The following is an 11,889-nucleotide window of genomic DNA, read 5'->3' on the forward strand; positions in this document are numbered from 1 at the left end:
TTACGTATGTTCTATTGCACTCCTTTTTTTAAATTATTCGACCCATTATTCATATTATAAAAGTATTTAAAGATGTATAAAAAGACATTCATAAGCAGAGTCAGGGTGGGGACTCAACCTAGACCACCTAACGCAGAGTTCGACTATCTAAAGTCTGTATAAAAATAAAACACCCGGCTAAGCACGAAGCGTTCCGTACCATCATCACGATATTTTTTTAGATACTCGTTTTTACCTATTTATTGAAATCAACCAAAAATGCCACGCAACTTCTTGGGATATGTAAGTTTATAAGGTAGAAAATAAAAGGAGCGTGGGTTTCCACGTTTATTTCAGAATATTTTTACATCGGATCGGAATTGGATATCCATAGGATATGAAAACGGTACATATCGATAAAGTCCATAATAACGCCATCTAGCGCAGATCGGTAGAACTATAATGCGCTCAATACATAGGTACCACGTGATGTGCATGTGAACTCCTAATAAGTTCAGAGAAATTAATTAGATGGCGCTATCGATTGACAAAACACTTTTGTTGTATGGGATTTGAATAGTTACTTTATTGCTATTTAATGATTTGTTTTAAAAAGGTAATATACAAGTAAATATTTTCTGAAAATTTGTAGTGTCTATCTGTTACCGTTATTATTAATGAGCGAAAAATAATACAAAAAAACACGTTTTTTGTATGGGGACCCTCTAATGTTTTATTTAAAATTTTGACTATTTGTAATAGTGTCAACAGAAAAACATAATTTAAGAAAATAAAAAAGGCTTATTTGCAAGTACGGTTTATGAGATACAGCCTGGTGACAGACAGACGGATAGACCACAGACATACAGCGGAGGCTTAGATAGTAATAGAGTGCCGTTTTTACCTTTAAGTTATGGAACCCTAAAAAGCTATTCAATCTTATGAATCACTGTTTTGCTAAGGAGTTCTAAAAAATGCGCAATTAGACAGGGAACTTTATTATAGTGTAAACAACTTTGGTGAATATTTGGGGCACACCTTATCGGTTTTCTTGTCTGCATATTAACCGAGAATATGACCTCATTCTCGTTTCTCTGTGTGAATTGTTTAGTTGCACGGGAATTACAGCTTTTTTTTCTAATTATGTAAGTATTTATTGGCATCGAAATTGGGTATCTCCATATGACAAATCCTATTAAATACATATTAGTGTAAGTAAGTATCATTAATCATAAAATATTAAAACAACCAGAATAAAAAGCCTAGTTTTCCGACACTCAGGGATGTATGTATGTACTTTTATTTACAAAATAGTTGATTCACAAACTAATGGAATTAAAACATAAGATACCAAAGGTAGCACGAAGTGAAAAAAAGAAGCGGACTGCGGGCACCGGAACAAGCTCAAAGTTTATCTCCAAGCACAAGGTGAGAAAGAGAGAGTATTGTGATTATTTTTTAAAACAACATTCCATGGAGTCTACTTTTGTTCGGTCTGACTGCCGGAGCGGACGTACGTCGTTTATTTTTTGTAAGGCTTGGCGGTGGTCTAGCAATCCAATCGATAGATGGCGTTACGTGTTGGTAATCGAATTAGTAATACGAATTAATGCATGTTAAAACTGTTTGAGTAGCACATGACGTATACACATTCTTTGATCATGCATTACATTTAGGAAATTTTTATCATTTTCGACTTGTTTAGCAAGTACCTAATCAAAAAAGCCATGTGTATAACCTCTTTAATTCGTGTAGGAATGAATCCTTGAAATATTTGTAAGTACGATTTCATTATATATGTCCATAAGGAGGTAAGGTAACTATGTTTATGTAAAGCGAAATCCGTTCATTTAATCCTCTGTATACCTACCTTTAAAGAGAAAAGGAAGCAAGAACCTTTACAATGTATATATAACTTTATTAGGTAGGTATATATTTCAACCAGCTATATTTATATATGACGCGTGTGATATCGTTAACAACATTTACATTATATGTTGGAATATTCTCGGAACAAATTGATCTTTCCGGCCGTCATTAAATTTTATCAGCCCTTGTTCGTCATACATAAGTCTTATATCTGTCTTACAATTTACTGATTAATGACAAGAACACTCTTTGCAAGCATGACCACGCTTTCGTTGAAGTGTATGGAGGTTTTACTTGTTCATAGATACATACGTCACGTCCACATCCTTTGCGATGTAGACAGAGCCAACAGTCTCGAAAAGACTGATGGGCCACGTTCAGCTATTTTGCTTTATGATAGAATTTAGATTCAAGTAGTGACAGGTTGCTAGCCCATCGCCCATTAGGTTATTAGCCCAGCACAGCCCATGTTAGCATTAAGTCCAACCACAGAATTATATTTATAATATTGTGATAATGCTTCGAAATGTCCATTTTGTAATTAAATGACGGAATATGTTATTTCCCCATAAGTTTCCTTATCAATTTTCCTTGAAATTTGTACATATTTATCTTAAAACGAAGTTACAAGAATCGTACACTCCTAATAAAATTATCCACGCCAGGCGTTCCACTTTAGCCTGTAGGAGATCAAAGGCGACTTTTTTGGTGCAAAGGTGATGCAGTTTTGCTATGCGCTGGGCGCCCGTCGTCTGGCTCGGAATAGATTGTCGACGCACGCGCAGAAATAACGCAGACGACGCCAATGACTGAGACGATTTTGGAACTAAGTATATTAATAAGCGAAACACCTTACCCAAACTAAGATTATGCTCAGTCAATATACGAAAATATTTAGTCATAAATATAAGAACTTCACAAAAGTTTATTCATTCTCACTTATATGATTTATTTAATTTGCTATACCTACCTAATACCTATACAAGCGAATATAAGACGGTGGTAATCCGTGTGGATTATTAATTCTTTTTGGATATCTTAGAACGACGTGAAGTATTTGTTGGCCGGTAAAAATTATATAATAGGCTCAAAACAAAAAAAAAATACATATTATTCTTATCCTAAGAAATAAAACTATGCGATGGTAATAATTTTACATTCATAGTTTGAAAATGATAATCTAATGGTACACTCAACTTGTGAAGTGTTTGTTATATGATATGATATGATACAGAACGGTTCAGACATATTAGAGTAGTTAAATTACATACAAACAATTTTGTTATTGTGAGAAATTTTGCGTTAGGATGGCATGTTTTTAAATAAATATATGTACCTACATAGATCTAGTCTAACGAAGGCACATGGTACTTTTATAAGACATTGATTTTAATTCTCGTCATATTCTGTTCTAAAATAAATCTTTTCTAACTACCTTTGTATTACCTAAAGGCTATATTTAGTTTTAAGCGAAGGCGGCACGGTGAGTCAGCGTGAAGGTGGTTTTAATTATCTGTTGTGCATAGACAACGTCCTTGCAAGGCTGCAGTGCGATCACGTGCACTGCAGCCTGCAACATAGAACATGGTTAGCACAGAGGTTAGTTATTACAACCGAAACGATTTTACTAATTCTGTCGTAAAGCAAATCTGCCATAAAGTGAAATTTTTAAACTACCTTCGGTACACTGTCAGAAAATGCTACTAGCATTTAGTCCGCCTATTCTTCTTCCTCCTGGCTATAGTCCCGGTAACAGCGGGCTACGGGTACCTCCTTGGATCCTTGATTGGGTAAGTCAGGCTTTTACGCGAAGCGGATCCCATCTGACCTCCGTAACATTTGCAGGGCAACCTAAACCCGTACTAGATCATGGTTATACAGTGTTAAGGCCGACTATTGTACCATAGAAATATTTTGTATCATAAGGTATATAAAAAAATAACATGAATAAGTTTGTATTTACTTATTAAAATCAAAAGTACCTACAGATTCAGGTTTAATTATCAGCTTCGCTATATTCATAGTCAATTGTTTGGATTATTTGTTGTGTTTCAAATTAAAATGAAGTGTCCGCGGCCTAATCCATTCCAGATTTGTTGTTTGTTTGTCAGCTTCTCCTCCGATGCGGTACTCACCATGAACTCCTAAATAAAGTTTGAATAGCTGACTATTGTGCCTGCCTCAGATCAGATAGCTACTGATAATTCGAATAAGATTCACTCTACACGTAATACGTTACTTTGTGTTGTCACTGACTAGCCTCAACTAAACTTGCTTACTTGCTGGTCAAGCAGCTAAGTTACAGGGCATAGTCAATAAGAAAGATAGATATAAAACACTTTATTGTACCATAAGAAGTACAGTCTGGAACGTTCTACAAGTTTGAATAAACAAAATATGGAAAAATCCTAGTAAATAATAAAGTGGAACTAAGTTAGGTACGAGTATATATTATGCTGCAGTAGATTAGGTACTTATCTAAGGAATAAGTACAATGCAATTATCGCCCACATGTTTGCAGAATCTTTACTTATTTGGTGCGGCCAATTAGCATTGGTAATCTAACAGAATGTACCTAGTTTTCTAGATGAGGCATTCGTCGGTACCAAAACAATTAACACGAAACTATGAACTCTGCTTCCTCCTTAATGGTTTTAGTGCATGTAACTGAACAGCCTATTCTTTCGGATCAATCTACGTATCAATTAGATTCTTCAATTTTTTACCAGCAGGTTATGGTATAAATACTTACAGGTGGTAGTTTAATAGTGGTTATGACACGTGTTGTCGACTAATTGAATAACTTTATCTATCCTATAAAGTTCAAGCACGCATCCTTACATTCTTTGGCCATGTAGTATCACGGCGCAACAACGACTCCATTAAGCGTCTGGTAGTTAAGAGAAAATATCGAAGTTACCAGATCGTGGTAGATCCCCGAACGTTCATGAGTACACCCAAAGGGCTGTGGTTTGGCGAATTTTTCAGGAATGGCGCCGTATGCCGATCTTGACACTCGACCTATTCCTGATAAACGGCCACGACCACTCTGTCAAGTGACAAACGACTTGGAAGAGGGTACAAATCGATGAATCGCAAATTCTGGTCACGTTGTTTCGACACACTGCGAATGACATCAGCTATTGTGACGATATGTAAGGTTTGCTCGTTGCATTACCCAGTGTTGATTCACTTAGGTATACATGTTTAGAATATTCCAGGGACCAATTATTCTATTGAATATTGTTAAGTAACTGTGAGCTGAAAAGTTTCTCTTTCATTTGTTCGCTTATAATAATTAGTTAGTGGTGAAAGGATCTCTCTGTTACTGTTTGGCCAGATAATACTAACTCATGATGAGGCTAACTCAGTCTGTGTAATTTGTCCAGTTTATATGTATTTATTAATTTATACGTACACTATACTCGCCTCTAACGATCTGCTTAAGCTTTTAAAAGGATTTGCAGAACATATTAATGTATTTATCAAAATGGTTTCGTCAATGCGCATTTGCGATAAGTCGGCCAACAAGCAAGCGACTTCGCTTCCGCAATCCGCAAACACTGCGTCTGGCGCAGGCGCATGTCGCAACTGCTTGCCGTTCGCCACAACAGTCGCTTTCACTGAAATGGGCACAGCCACAGTCGGCTAGGCACATAAGTTTGATAACTAAGGAGTATATCGACGTAATGTAGAATAAATAAGGATAAGAACTAGGTATTATTATAAAACCTCGAAAGACATGCTGAAATAGACATTTGCTTTCATAATAATTTTCTCTCTCATTTTAAACGCTTTTGAATTCTTAATTTACTTAAGCGACACCATGTTAAATTATTTTTAAAGTTTTACGGCCGGTCCGCACCTCTTAATTTTTGATTCACAGGAACTTCTATCATCAATTCTTCTGTCTCGTGTTAGTCCCGGCTGTCCCCATAACTCTGGAGAGGAGTACCTAGTTCAATGATACGTGGATACTGCAGGAAACCAGTCTGCAACTTGGTATACCGTGTCAAGTCTATGTAAACTTAGTCGTATTTTAACTTGAGGCCGGTCGATTTGTTAGATTGACACTTTAGGAACTAATGAACGAATCTAAGAAGTTGCGCCTAACTAAAGCAACTTGGTACTTGGAACATTCTTATGGCTTACGTTTACAAACTGGCCATTATGATTAGGTACCTACTTTAAAGGTGCTCTAACAACCCAACATGTAGCTGATATAAGGCGTAATTTTTTATCAATAATAGAAAAAAACGAGAGATACCTAATGGTCATTACATGCTATGATGATTAACGTATTTCTAAACAAATGTAGGTATGTGGCGCCGATGAGGTAGGTGCTGCATATCGCCCGGCGCCTATCTAGTTTCATGCCTTTGTGTTCTGTAATATCTATGCATGCAATGACGGTGACTCATACTTCTCATTAGATGGGTTCCATCCCAGTAAATAGTTACTAAGTAACGATAAATATTCTTACAAATAATATACTATATATGGAAGAGATGTATCTCGGTCTGTTATCACGTTTTCTATAAATGTTGATCGGAGGTAGTTCAAGACCCGTTTAACATAGGTTATTTTAAAGGATTTTATTAAACCCGACTTGTTCGCAGGTATTGTCGGGATATATTTGATATTCTAATAAATAGTTATGAAAACAATTTAGTTTTATCTTTATTGATTATATGGATAATACAATTTATCTAACAGAGAAATTGTGATGATAAAGAAAACTGTATTAAACGAACTCTTTTGTGTCGTGTCGTTTAAAATTAATAATTTCTTTTGTGTGGATGTCACTTACAAAAACTGAAGCCAGTCTGGGTTAGGTACCCCTGAAAATTGGTTACATGAGGTCAGATGAAAGATGTTTCGCTTACATACAATCCAAAAAATCTTCATCACAAGCTCACTGAGTGGTGTACTTGATACATATTCGAATAGGCCGATGTTTTATCATGAATTTAAAAAAAAAGCTTGATCTCTCTAACAGAAAAATGAAACCGTGGGATGGAACGACAATATTGACGTAGATACGAAAGAGAAATATATATATTAACATTACATCTGCATACTCTTTTTCGAAGAACTTCTCCCTGCAGACCTTCTGCCTACTCGGCAGGGACTTCATCTTTCCACTTACGATAATATCTATGCATGCCGTGTAGTTCCCGGCACCAATACGAAAAACTTTTTGGATTGTATGTATACCTGCGAACAAGTCGGGTATAATAAAATCCTTTAAAATAACCTATGTTAAACGGGTCTTGAACTACCTCCGATCAACATTTATAGAAAACGTGATAACAGACCGAGATACATCTCTTCCATATATAGTATATTATTTGTAAGAATATTTATCGTTACTTAGTAACTATTTACTGGGATGGAACCCATCTTATGAGAGGACCACTCCATCTCTTTCCCATGGATGTCATTAAAGGCGACTAAGGGATAGGCTTACTTTGGGATTCTTTTTTAGGCGATGGGCTAGCAATCTGTCACCATTTGAATCTTAATTCTATCGTTAAGCCAAATAGCTGAACGTGGCCATTCAGTCCTTTCAAGACTGTTGGCTCTGTCTACCGCGCAAGGGATATAGACGTGACCATATGTATGTATGTATGTGTATGCGCAATTTATACCTGGGTACGTAGGTCTTACTGGATTAATTCAATGTCATTATGGGATGGAATATTAATTAAAGTCTATCTTGAATCATAATTCATATATCGCCAATGTCTAGTACACAATTAAGTACATATGTGTGCAGGTACCTATACTATATTATATCTGTCTTAAGAGAAAAAATAAATGAAGGAATTGATATTCCCTTCTTAGTAGGTATATCAAAACCAAAAGATTTCTAAAATAGTCTCGGGGAAAAGCCTAAAGAGTTTCGGAGATTCAATTAACAAAATTACAACAATGTAACACATTCAGCCCACACGCGTGGATAGACTTCATAATCAGTAACAGAGCTCTTCTAAAAATATATTTCCAGCCCTATTTAGCGAGGAAAGGTTAATAAAGGACGGTTGGTGAATGGTGTCCGTACTGTGTCCCATGAATGGCGTGTGTTTGTGGCAGTCAATGGCTATTCTACTAATTGACCAACGTGCCTTAGTAATTATCACCACTGAGCACGGAGGGAAGACTTCCTTGCTACAAAAAGCAATGAATTTGTCATTTTACAGTCGTATTCTGACTTGTTTTCAAAATATTAAAAAAATTTAAGAAAATATATATTTGTGTGTTTTTAAAAGCAAATTTCTGCATTGCTAGAGATAAAAGTATCGTGTGTATAGTCACTCAAGATACTGTAAAAGTCTAAGATCACTGAACACTTGTGACTACTAGCTCAGTCTAATTCGTAAAACACAAAGGTTTAACTATACATATTTGTGTAAGTTGCGCTCTAATTAATAATTTTATAAAACCCATCCACAGATGATTCGGTCAGTGAAAATGGTTAGGCATGTAAGTGTTCGGTTCAGATGGAGATAACAGTTATCTGAAACCAGATTTTACTTATAAACAGAGCTTAAGCACGGGGTAAAATAAACACTTTCAGAAGTAAGTATACTTAAAGTATGTTTGTCTTGAGTGCCTGTCGTGTCGTGTGTGGTTTGAATCGACCACCGCAGCGCTCACTGGCGACATTTATCTTGTACAGTAGGGAACAGAAACGCAATGGTTTATACAGGGTGGGTTAGGTGGGTAGGATTCAACCTCCAGGCTCTCGGTTGTGACCTCGCTTCTTTCTATGGAGCTCTGAATTGCGTAAGTCAGATATTTGAGACGAAGCGACTCTACTTTGACTTTCGAAACCTTTGCAGGGGAACTTAAACACGTTTTGGATCATATGTTTACACATTCTGTTGCCTGAATGTGCAGATTTCCTCACGTTGTTTTCCCTTGCTTTTAGAAGATTTTAAAATACTCTACTTTCAACAACGTTAACCAACTTGGTTATTTCGTGATATTTTCTGTATAAACTTGCATTTTAAGTATCATGCACTTAATTGAGTTGATATGTGACACGAATAAAGATATTAATTTAAACGGTATTTAACGACTTAACGACTATCAAACCGGGGTTAATAATGATAGTGACGTCCATAAACGTGGGTTATTTAAAAGGCATTCAGTACAAAGCGACAAAGGACGTGCCACGGTTTCTACGCTGACGACGCACTTCCGTTGGATGTAGAAAAACAGATCATAAAATGGCCTATTCATCATCAGACTGTGGCGAGTTTCTTCTAACATTGTCTTGGATACATCCTCTCTTTTTATTGGAAACCATTCACAAAATCTGCAAGCACTCGCTTCTAAATATTTCATTGACAAGCGACCTATCATCTATCTGAATTTTAATTCCACATATACATACATACATACGTCTATACCCTTGCAGGGTAGACAAAACCTAGTCTGACTAGGAAGTAGTAGTAAGTTCAGCTGTTTATTTTATTACCAAGTAAACAGCTGAAAAATCAAGGTAAACAGCTGTTTAGCTCAATGATAGAATTGAGATTCGAATAGTGACAGGTTGCTAGCCCATTACCTAAAAGAAGAATCCCAAGTTTAAAAGCCTATCCTTTAGTACATATAGGTAGCTAAACCTTAAACTTAGTCTTGTTGGTTGAGTATGTCTACCCCGAAAGATGTAATAATATAAAAAGATCTGATATCTGAAAAAAAATTATAATTTTTTTTTAAATTAGGTTGATATTATAAGGAATAGCCTGCTTTAGCACATCCGGCGCGTGCGTCGCTTGGTTGCTAACAAACAAAGGGTCAAAGGGGCTTCCGCTCCGCCTGTATCCACGGCTCTTTATATGTTATTTTAATTTGGTAAAATTGAATACGAACAAGAACTACCTAAGTACTTACCTATTAAACTCAATGTGAGAACAAAATACAATACAAATAAAGGGTAAAAACGGGACCCTATTACTAAGCCTCCGCTGTCTGTCTGTCTCAACAAGCTGCTGCTGTATGTCATAACTGTGATAGCTAGAAAGTTGCAATTTTCACAAATTGTATATTTCCGCTGCAGCAAAGAATCTAAAAATTTAAGGAAATATTTATTTCCCATACTTACAATAAACTTGTTCTTTTCGTATTTTTTTCCTCAATATAAATAACGGCAACAGGTAGTCGCTTAAATTTTTTCACAGAATATTTACTTACATGAATTACTTTTTAAAGTAAATAATTGAATAGCAATAAAGTAATTATCAAAGGGGGCTTCCCTTTGATAATTACTTTATTGTTACTGCCTACAAAAAACGTAATTTTTAAGCAATTTTTTAGTAAATTTTTATAAACATTTAGAAACGTGAATATTAAAAAATAAATATTTAAGTAACAAACGTGGTAATTACACCTAGCAAAAGATCGCTGCTGATAGAAGAGACCGTGAAAAAACTAGATCGAACACATCACGACGCTCAGTAGTGAGCAATCGACTGAAGGAGGAGGCACAAACGTTGTGATGGTACGGAACCCTTCATTCGTGAGTCCGACTCGTATTTGGCCCATTGTCGTTTTCTGACATCCACCGAGTACTGCTCGGTAACCCAAGTACTAGTTTATTATATGTATAATAATAGACAAGGTTGGCTATATTTACTTCTCAAAATATTATTGCAATCTCTCAGTCTTTTTTTAGACTGTTGGCTCTGTACTCCGTCAAGAATAAAGACGATAATATGCATGTATGTAAAAATATTTTTTCATATTACCTAAATATGCCTTTGTTATTGTATGTAAGGAATTCGCGTCGCGTTTCCACAACCAAATGCATCGAAGCATTCTCATTCCTAGAACAACAAAGCCTCGACATGCAAGTATGCACTTCAAACAAAACATTGGGGTCATTAGCCTCGTTAGTTGTTATACCTACACTAGTAGTTATCGGTGTCCTAGATTAGCTACCCAGTTTCCTAAATGAGCTGTTAATACGCACAATATGCACATAGTCCAAAAAATACTAAGTACTTAGATATCTTATCTAGTTAGTTTGTATGAAGTTTAAATTTTCCACAGAAAATAACTCAAAATAATATTAGTATAAAGATTTATAAAATCTAAAGTAAGTTTGTTTTACTCATTTACACATTTCATTATCTACTTAACAAATCTTCTTGAAATATTGTGTAACTATATATGACTAATTTTTACTCGCAGCTTCGTCCGCGTATATCTTGCGCTATCTACAAAAAGAGACGATTTTAACACCTCCTATAAAAAGCAACGAATTAAACGCCACCTAAAAAGCGACAAATTCAGCGGCACCTACGAAAGTATAGAGGATTTTTTCGAATCCCACGGGACCTTTTCTTTTTACCGGGATATACATATAACTATGTCCTTCCCCAGAATTTTAATTAAAGATACGCAAATTTATTAAATTTGTTGTAAAAAGAAGATTGGTTCAGTAGGTAATGCGAGAAGAGGTAAAAAACAAATAAATAAACTTACTTTCGCATTTACTTTTGAAGAGAAAACATTTACAGTGTTAAGCACACCACAACTGCAGCTTTTAAAGGATCATCATAAGAAAAAATTATAAACAAAAATTCCTGAATCTTCCATTTTCCTTGATTGTCGTCGTGTCAAATGAAGCCATCAAAAGGAGTGAATGATTGGTCACTTGACTCTCAGACTAAAAAAAAAGAAATTCGACTAGACTACGCGATTTTCTGCCCTTTGGAACAAGAGAATGAGCGTAAGCTGGCCAGTGTTCCTTACACTTTGATACAGCCGACTTTATTGTGAACGAAAGGCTTAACCTTTTGACTGACAAAGGGATCAGCCGATAATTTGTTCTTGTGTCCATCAAGCCACAAATGAAGGAAATTACAGAACTTATTGCTGGTATTAAAACAACTGCAATTGTTAAATGAAAATATAAAATACTTAAGTGAATATTATTAACTAACCTATAGGTGGGCACATATTTCTTGCCTTGATGTAAGTCTTAGAAAGAGAGTTGGAAAGTTTGAAATTAAATTATAGAAATGA

This window comes from Amyelois transitella, chromosome 8 (assembly GCF_032362555.1).
Source record: "Amyelois transitella isolate CPQ chromosome 8, ilAmyTran1.1, whole genome shotgun sequence".
Taxonomy (NCBI): Eukaryota; Metazoa; Arthropoda; class Insecta; order Lepidoptera; family Pyralidae; genus Amyelois; species Amyelois transitella.